The sequence below is a fragment of the Gymnogyps californianus genome, chromosome 6 (genome assembly GCF_018139145.2).
Source record: "Gymnogyps californianus isolate 813 chromosome 6, ASM1813914v2, whole genome shotgun sequence".
Classification (NCBI taxonomy): domain Eukaryota; kingdom Metazoa; phylum Chordata; class Aves; order Accipitriformes; family Cathartidae; genus Gymnogyps; species Gymnogyps californianus.
This window is the reverse complement of record NC_059476.1, coordinates 32550749-32560217: the sequence shown is the minus strand read 5'-3', so window position 1 is coordinate 32560217 and position 9469 is coordinate 32550749. Positions and strand designations below refer to the sequence as shown.

Sequence of the window (9469 nt, the reverse complement as noted above, 5' to 3'; positions counted from 1 at the left end):
ATGTTTCCAGGTATATGGATGATTGCCTGAGCTGTAGGAAACTTTAGACTCTTCTGAGGCTGATACATGCACTAGGTCTGGGATGCCCTGAGATGTTCATCTCCTCGACGTTTCACTTCAGTAACAGAAATCTTTGGATTACACATTGCTTCTGATTGATAGTCACATATCTCCATTACTAGGATATATAATATCTATTGCTACTAAATATTCAGAAAACCTGTCTAAAGACCAAACTGTGAGCTGGGAAGAAGCTTTTAATGTTGGTTTGGGTAGTCAGCTAAGATGCTGTTGGGATTTGAGTATTTTAAACCTTAGTACACAACGGCGCTTTGTGCTTTGAACCACTCTTTCCACATACTTCTAGGAAAAACATGCAATTATTTGTGGACAACATATCACATCCTTGAAGAATAATCAACTATTTTTAGCCACAGGAATAAAGCATGGCAGCTCAGCCTCAGTGCAGAGCACCCACGGGTGGACATCCCAGGATCCTACCACCTAACCCTTCTGTTTGGAGCGCAGCAGTACAACTGTCTAGACTGGGAGGTCATTTCCAGTCAAGGAGGTTGGTCTTCTGGGGAAAGGGGAGGGGCCCCCACCCATGTTTCATACAATAGGATGAAAGTCCTGAAAAGGAAGAGGTCTTTCCTAGCAAAAAAATTGGTTTACAAGTTAATTATTCAAAATGAGTCAATTTTTGTTATGTCAACAGTGATATGGTTCCCTCTAGGTGTCTGACAGCCAACATTTTGTCAGCTTAAATACTGGTTCTCTCCTAAGACCAGTCAAAATGATGGGAAGGCCTGGATTCAGCTGAAAGAAGGCTCCTGAGAGGGACAAACCTGCCAACCGCCTAGGAAAAAACCACCTTCTTTTGCAAAGGAAGAATGCTGCACAGAATCTGAATCTCAGTGGCTGACAGGGACCATTTTGTCCCTGGCAGGGGGCTCTCCATCCACAGTGATCTCTGCACAGAAGAAGCAGTAGCTGTTGTTGCTGTGCTCTCTGAAAAACCTGTCCCTGCTCTGAGGGCAGAGCCCTCCTGACACCCTGCAGCCCCCTGGGACGGAAAGGTGGGGTAATGCCACAGGGCACAGTAGGCTGGGGAGAAATGTGTGACAATCCCGCACAAGATAGAAGGATGCCCTGAAGTGCAATAGAGTGGGAAGTATATAATTGCAGGTGAGCACAGATGATATAGAGACATGCTTTCTTCCAAAATGTGGAGGTCAGTGTGAGACACAAGATCAATGTCCCTTAGCTGGATGGATTAAATAGCTTAAAGACAGGGTCTAACATTAAAGTGATACATGCAGAAAAAAAGGCAAGGAAGAAGACATCCTTCCCTTGGCATACAGAAAATAGTCTTAAGTCGCAGTCATGTTCAGAGCATGCTCTAAGCCCAGGGTTCATGTCAGTTTTGATTGGTATCATTGCCTTGATTCTGCGTGATAGATCAGATCTGCTTTTTGTAAGGGCCACAATCTTATGTTAATGTGGAAACTTCTTTCTTCCCTGAAAGGGGACTGTTGCCAGATGTGCATGGCACTTTACATTTAGAGGTGTAAAGGACTTCACAGCTCCTTTAGGACTGTGGCTGAGAAAGGCTTGTCACTGCCACAGCTTTATTAATTTACATGAGCATGAGATCACCCCATATGAGCTTAGGCAAATTTGATTCAGAAACTGAGCCGTGTTGTATTGGTGTTTTGAAGATCATTCAGATGGATTTTGAATGATTTGCTATTTACCAATCTGGGCCGTAATTTATTGTACAAACCTTCCTGTTCTTAAATCCACGCTTTAATCTCTGTTTTCTGAGATGAAGAGTTAAAAAAAGCTACATTAATCACTTAACATTTTGACAGTTTGTAAAGTTCTGAAACATCTAAAAATTCTCCTCAGTTTCAGTTCCAAGCAGCCCTAGAAGACCTCAGACAGTAACTTGTCATGGAAACACTGAGAAATTTAGTAGTCCCTCTGTTTTATGTTTAAAAAATATGAACACATAGAATATTTAAAGTATTTTTACTTTAGGTTTATATATCAATATGAGGAAGTAAATACAGAATTACCATGAGAAATATCTCTGAAAGAGAAAAGTCTGAGTATCTCTCCTTTTAGCAAGCCACATTTTAACTGAATGTTTAACAGGCTGCCTCCAGCTAAAGTGTGCCATTACTGTACACAGGATGAAATAAAGCAAAAAACTGAATGCCCTGTGACTTACAACATTTACATATGCAGGGATTTCCCTTTCTTTTCAGTGTAGTTGGTTTGTTGATTTGTCAGTTGTTGATGGGAGAAGTTATGTTATTTTTGTTTGTCTTGTTGGATTAATGCTTTTTGTTTTCTTTGAATTTCAGCTGAAGTGAGAAACTCAAAACAAGGTAAGACTTAGAGAAAGTACCACATCTAAACTGTATTTAGTGATTAGTATTAAGAAAGATAACTGTGGAAATAACAAGGAGATATTGATGCTAATGTTTAAGCCTTTGTCCAACATGCCTCAAGAGACTAAATTTTCTGCTTAAATTGCTATTGAAGAGATACAGTAATTATTTAATAGTATTTAGAAATTAAGCTGAAGACATTTCATGGATTTGGTTGGTTTAAAGTTAATGTTATTACAAGAAGATTATTGTTTTCTTAATTAAATGTAATTTTAACTGCTGAGTAAGCTAGGACAGTTAAATACATCCTTTTACATCGCAGCTCTTTATTTTTAAACCCCTCCCTTATTCTTCAGAAGGTAAAAACAGTAGGAGTTTAATCTCCTGTGTTTCTGCTTTTGCACCAGCTGAAAGGCATAGATCAGTGTTACAAAGCATCATGGAAAATCCCATCAGTCTTCTCTATAGACCTTGCATTCTTTGCAGAGCCTGATGACATGAGAAGAGGCAAGGAATAATCATATATAGCAGCTCGTGGGAGTTTTCCCTGAGTTGGGCCAGGACAGGTTCTGGAAAGGTGGTGAATTTCACAGCAAGGTGCTGGGCTGTTTCCAGATTTACCAGGTTAAGTGCATGTCTGGGATGGATGTTAGCCTCTGTATTATTTCCTGTGTCCAACTGACCCTCCTGCACTGCTGCTCAACACTCTTGGAGCCAAGTAGGAGGCTGGGATGTCCCTTACCTGCTCCACAACATGCACCTTGGCACATGTACCCCTGCCAAGGCCATGCAGCTTCCTACAGCTCAGCATGAGGGGCCTTCAGCCCCTGCCTGTTGCTCACAACAGCCCATCATCCATGTCCCATCTGGCTCTGTGTAGCATATAAGTACCCTGACTTGTTATTCTCTGATATTTCCTCCCAGATGTGAACATCCCAAATGCAAGATTTGACTCTTAATAAGGGACTTTTTACAAGGGCATGTAGTGATAGGACGAGGGGTAACGGCTTTAAACTGAAAGAGTAGATTTAGATTAGACATAAGGAAGAAGTTCTTCACTGTGAGGGTGTTGAGGCACTGGAACAGGTTACGCAGAGAGGTGGTGGATGCCCCCATCCCTGGAAATGTTCAAGGTCAGGTTGGATGGGGCTTTGAGCAACCTGATCTAGATGGCAAGGGGGTTGGAACTAGGTGATCTTTAAGGTCCCTTCCAACCCAAATCATTCTATGATTATATCTTCACTGTTTTTACCTCTTTGGCTGTGTTGTTAAACTACCAGTTTATTCTGGGGACTTGTGAGAAATATATAAAGGTGCTTTTGGTAATTTAATTTATATTTTCACTGCCTGGCAAGCTGGTTGTAGTGGGAATGGAAGCAGAGAAGATTGTTAGTGCAGAGAGTACCTTCAGCTATCCCAGAGCTAAGTCAGAAGTTCTCCCATGTAGCCAGTGGGAGGGTTACATTTAAAACTGATGAAGACAACCCTGAAAAGGCTAGATTAATTCTGATGTGTTATTCCAGCCTTTACCCATTATACAAGCAGCAGATGGTTCATCATGTTATATTTTATTGACCTACAGGAAGTGATAGAAGAGGTGTTTTTGTCACTCCTACTTGCTACAAAACCTATAAAAGTTGCTTTTAGCTGTTAACTAGTGACTTTAAATTGGGTATCTGTCTTGTTTAATGAGGAGAGGAAAAGAGTAAAAAAATCAATGAAAGTAGGGTTTGTAAATATGTTATCTGAATCCCCTGGGCTTATTAGGTAGGATAGTCTTGTAGACAGCAAGATCCATATGGAAATCCTTGAGGTAATTTCATGCAGTGTTGTTCCATACTTGTAATTCTTTGGCTGCGCAGATGATTTCCTATCTGACCAGACTAAGTAAGATGGGTGAGTCACCCATTAAGAGGATTAAATGCTCCTGGCTAGAAGAAAGCAGAGACCAAGCTTTCATGTGTAGCATGGAGTCGAGCTAGTATGATAAAAGAAATGCAAAAAACAATCTAATTTTCATTTCTGACATGCTTAGATAACAGAAGAATTTGGAGCTGCTCTATTTTAAATGAGAAACATAAATGGCTTACGAAGGACCATTCAGGGGTAAATCAAGTTTAGAATATAAACTAGATGCCTAAACGCAACCTTTGTAACTTTTTTGTGAGTTGTTCTCCTAAAATAAATGTAGTCTGGAGTTGTCAGTCTCTCGAATGTTTTGTAGCCTTAGAAAGTTATGTCAAGGATGTGAACTTTGACAGAATTGTAACCTTAGGGCATAGGAACTCCACTTTTTTAAGCTTGTACAGAGAGGTGGTTCTGTCTGAGCCAAATTTGGACAAATAGAGACTGGGAAATGTGGCTGCAATTCCTGTAAGTGTAGACAAAACCCATCAGATGTGCAAGTAGCTTAGTTCAGTAAAATCTACAGATCAGTCATAAAGCTGGAAGGAATTTATGGACATAAAGTATTAATTTCAATCAGCAGGGCACAGGTGGCATTTACATGTGAAGGACTGAGGCAGTGGGGGTGGGGGTGACCAGATAGAAAAGCAGAGTCTAACAACTGGTAACAATCCTGTTTCATATCCAGCTTTGATCTGTTTGGCTACCCTGAACCTTCAGTGGAAAGTTACATATACTTAATTTAAATAGTTTCTGAATGATGAAGGCATAGGGGTGGCTTTACTCTGCAAATTACTTGACAGGTTATATCCCCAAGGAAAATTTTCAAAAGCAAAGAGGTCTGAGGTATTTCCCTGGAGCGGGTTTTGAGAGCCTAACTTGTATCAAATGTCTATCCAACTTTACTATTTCTCTCTGTGTACCTTGAATGGGTCACCACTGTGTGCTTCATGCTTCAAATCTTAGAGTTTACAGGAGAGTGGATTGCTGATGATTAATTATGTTTTCTTACTGTATTAAGCAAGGTGCTACCATTCCACACACAAAAAAAAGCACACTTCCACAACCCAGAAAAGACAGAGTTAATTTCAAAAGGCTTCTTGAATAATAGTTGGTACTTAGGGCAAGATGCTTTAAGAGCAGGCAAACAAAGTTCAAGGCCAAGGCAACTGTGGGCCTCTCAGAGGCCTCATGCCTCAGTCTATCACTTATACTGTAAAGAGGCACAGTGGCTGCTTGATGAAATAACACTCAGCAAGTTTCAGTTGGCACTCAGCATATTTTTCAACTAGGAAAGTTCCTGTCAGCTGTATAACAGCTTTCATTGACTGAGCAGAGCAGGCCAGCACAGCCAAAGACAAGAGAAAGAAGCAAAAATAATTGACTTAAGGTAATGTCCATGTCTTGTGGAAGCCTGCTATGGTAAAGAGTGGAACAACTCTTCTTAAACATTATTTCTACTTCAGTGTATTTTGAGTTGCTGAAGAAATGAAGACTAACAGCAATAAATCAGGGACTGAATGAAACACGCATTTGAGCCAATTTTCCCACGCATCCCAGCAGCTTTACTAAAACAGTTTGGTGGTGTCATCTACCTCTATTTTCATCCAACAACGCTTTGTCTTCTAAATGCAAAATCATCCTTTTTTTTTTTTTTTGCAAACTGAATTAAGTCACCCAACTTGATGACTTTTCTCTAGCGAAACAAGTTGGTCTAGCACAAAAGCAGTTTATACATTCTCAAAGCTTGGTGCAGACTTGGATTGGGAACAGAATGAACCCCTCCTCTACTGTTGTAGTACCTTTGTGCTACCCTTTGACTTATCTCTTGATGAGTTTAGCAATAGGATTAAGGGTTTGTATTCCTAAATGTTAGTAATAAAAAGGGGAAGTACTATACCCTTATTAGCTGTTCTTGACCTTCCCCACCACTGGGGCTCTGACAACATGATGCTGCTATTCAGCATGGTAGATTTATCTCTGAAGCCTGTGATGTCTCTTAAAAGAGCCACATCCAGGGAGATTTGTCTTTTCTTCTCTAAGCAGAGGAACATTCTTTCATTCTAACAGGATCAGAGTTTATGGTGCTCTCATCTATTCCAGCAAGTGCTAAATCTGCTGATGGAGGGTGATGCCAGGTCTGTTTTCCCTCCAACCATTCTCCATAACAAAAGCAAAAGAAAATAATTGATGTGCTGCTCTTACAGGTTCAGTCTGTCCTCTCTTCAGACTTAACAGTAGACACTGAAAAAATCTGAAAATAGGGGTTTACTTCCATAATTTTTTACTGTCCATTCTTGTTCATCTCTCTTAAACCATGGCACAAATAGAGCCCTAGGTCATGTTTCAGAGGTGATCTAAAGCAATGGTAAACTGAAGATTTGGTCCAAATGACTGAACAAACTGATAGAAACTTGGTGGTTGGAGACCAGATCACACCTTCTTGGAGAAGGTGGCAGGATTACCTGTGTAGGAAATCCAGCCTCCTTGCACCATATCTCTTCTCACTACACTGCAGCCACATTCCTGTGTCCTCAAAATAGATACCCTTGCACCTAACCCCTGTCCCCCATCTTCCTTGGCTGTAGGAATGGGGGTGATTGCCCAGTGCATTAGGGTCTGAGCACTAATGTGTTGTGGGCTGCAAGTTACTTGGAGACTAACTGGAGTCAATATAAGAATGAAGAGGTTCCAGCTCAGGAAGTGTCTGTAAACCTGTTAGCTCTGTAATGTGCTTGGACTTGAAATGCAATAGTGGGGAGAGAACTCTAATTTACTCACTGAGGGTCAGAAAGGGGGAGCAAATCATGAAAAATAGCAGAGTGGTGGCTATAGGAGGTACTTTATCTTATATTCTTAGAGAAAAGCTGTGCAGAGCTGTGGGTATGTTGAGTTCAAGCCAGTAAATTTTTTTTTTAACTGTGAGCTTAACTGCAAAGCCATGAGAAGTCTCCCTGCATTTGTGAGCAGTGGCTTGGGGCCTGAGAGCTCATGGCCTGACTGGCTGGTGCCAGGCTCCCTCCAAGCTGTACTTCTTCGTTTGCCCTCCTCAGCAGGCAGGTCTCAGCCACCTTATTCACTGAATGACAGCTTGGGACAAATCATGGTAATTTACTATGCGAGCTTTGCTTTGAGCAACTTGTGCACACCAGGAAACATACCTGCATTGCCCAAGTATCTTTCCTAAATTGTGTGTAGTCACACTGAGAGCATATTTTGTGTTTGAGAACTGATTATGCACAGGAATTGTTTGGCAAATGTTTTCTGAATAATGAACAAACAGTTGAGAAACCCAGTGTTCACTGACAATACACACAAACAGAACAAAGATAGAATTCGTCAGCTACATTATTCATTACAAATTGTTCAACCGGCTCTAATATACTTTCTTGCCTTCTCTTGAGAACAGATCAGGGAATATGTTCTTCAGTATATTTCTATTTGATTTCTTCTCTCACTGAATGGCTTTTACATTTGAAAATTATAATCCACTGCAGATAAACTTTGTAAAAATGGTCTATTCCCTTATGTCAATGTACCATTACTTTTGTCTGTCCTTACAATATCCCACTTCTTCCCCCCCCCAAAGAATAGAATAGTATTTCCAAATTCCCAGTCTACAACTCATTACCCTAGGAGCATCTTGCAGCCAGAGTTCTGCAAGGGGAGGCATCGAGGGGGATTTGCACTGCTGTTGGAGCAGAACAGACAGAAAAGCTGTTGTGCTGTTATTTTAAACAGCTGGGTTTTCTCTTCGATAAAGTTAATGGACCTGTGAAGGATCGACTGCACTGAAAAGATGGTTTCATCACCCTTCTGCTACTGCTAGAAAATGTTGTTCGTTTCTCTTTTGAATTCATGGGTTTAAATCTTGCCTACTAGAGCAGTGAGGGCTGGGGAAATGGAGAATAGGGCACCCCGAAGGGTGTCAAAAATAGGATTTGCTCACCTCTCAGTGCTGCAGGATCAATGGCAATGAGCTGTGTCTCCAGCCAGCCATCGGCAGAGCGCTCAGAGCCCATGCATGATACAGGCAAGAGCTCAAATAATTCAGTATCATCTGCTCTCGTACCCAAGTTGCTGGTAGCTCTGTGCACAACAGCAAAAGCTAAACCTCAAAATAAGCTGCTTTCATAAACTTGGCTGTATGGGTAGTTTGTTCTGTGCTTTTTCCCTCTGGGCATCCTCAGGGATTCTCCTTTTCCTCTGCTGCTTCTTAAACCAATATCTGTGGGGTATGTAGCATTGCTTGTGGCGTAGTCACTTCCCTGCCTTTGGGGCAAGGCCAGTATGGGCTGGCTCTGCCTTGCACGAGCTGTGGCTGCTGTACGTGACAAGGCCCCGTGGCTCGACTCGTCGCCTGGTACCTGCCTTGGGGCTGCCAGGCCCTGTCTGCCAAACCTGTGTTTTCACAGCCCCTGACTGCAAGCCAAAGGGCTTGTGGGACTAACATTTAGGTTATTTGCCAGGTGGTGCTTGAAGTGGTGTCCAAGGCAGTGCTGCGTATTAATTTACAGACCGGCAGAGCCATGCTCATCGCCTGCCCTACCTTTGGAAGAGAAGACAAGCCAGCCACCTTCACCTCGGCAGCTGGGAATAACAGACCTACCCCAAGCTCGTTCAAGAAGCGATAACACTTCTCTTCCCCACTCACCTTCCCCCTCAGATACTTGACGCTGTTACAATTTTGAGGTATCTGAATTAAAAAATTCTTGTGTTTATTCTTTGGGTGTTTTGTCCCATTTTTTTGTGGCTTTCTCAACATGATATTTGAAATAAATTATATCTTGAGGTCCTTCAATATTTAATGTTTTTTCTCCCAGCAAACCCTGGGAAGGTACAGGCACAAACACATTTTCTATTTTGACATTGTGTACAGTAAGTGATATCTATTCTTCCTCATTGGTTATTTTTATCTGCTTACCCTTTTTCCTCCTCTGTTGCTACTCTGCAGCTTTTCTAACCCTTCTCCATTTTTGTAGCAAAAAAAGAAACTTGGACAAAGAAAGTTTTTTAGCTTTTGGAAAGTTACCATGTTTCAGTTGTCCTTTTCAAAAGTGAGATTGCCAAAGGTAAAAAAAAAGGAAAAAAAAAAGACAAAAAAGCATCAATGATTCTATTACATTCAGCGAAAACTTTAAGGTTTATGTTTTTAAACTCTCTGC

At 41.3% G+C, this 9469-nt stretch overlaps 1 long non-coding RNA gene across 1 annotated transcript; it reads left to right on the top strand.

Moving 5' to 3' along the window:
• The first annotated feature begins 951 nt into the window (after positions 1–951).
• LOC127018016 (uncharacterized) lies at positions 952–9018 on the top strand. Its single transcript, XR_007766679.1, has 3 exons — positions 952–1188; positions 2373–2396; positions 8774–9018. It is a non-coding gene; the product is annotated as an uncharacterized LOC127018016 (long non-coding RNA).
• Positions 9019–9469: the final 451 nt, after the last annotated feature.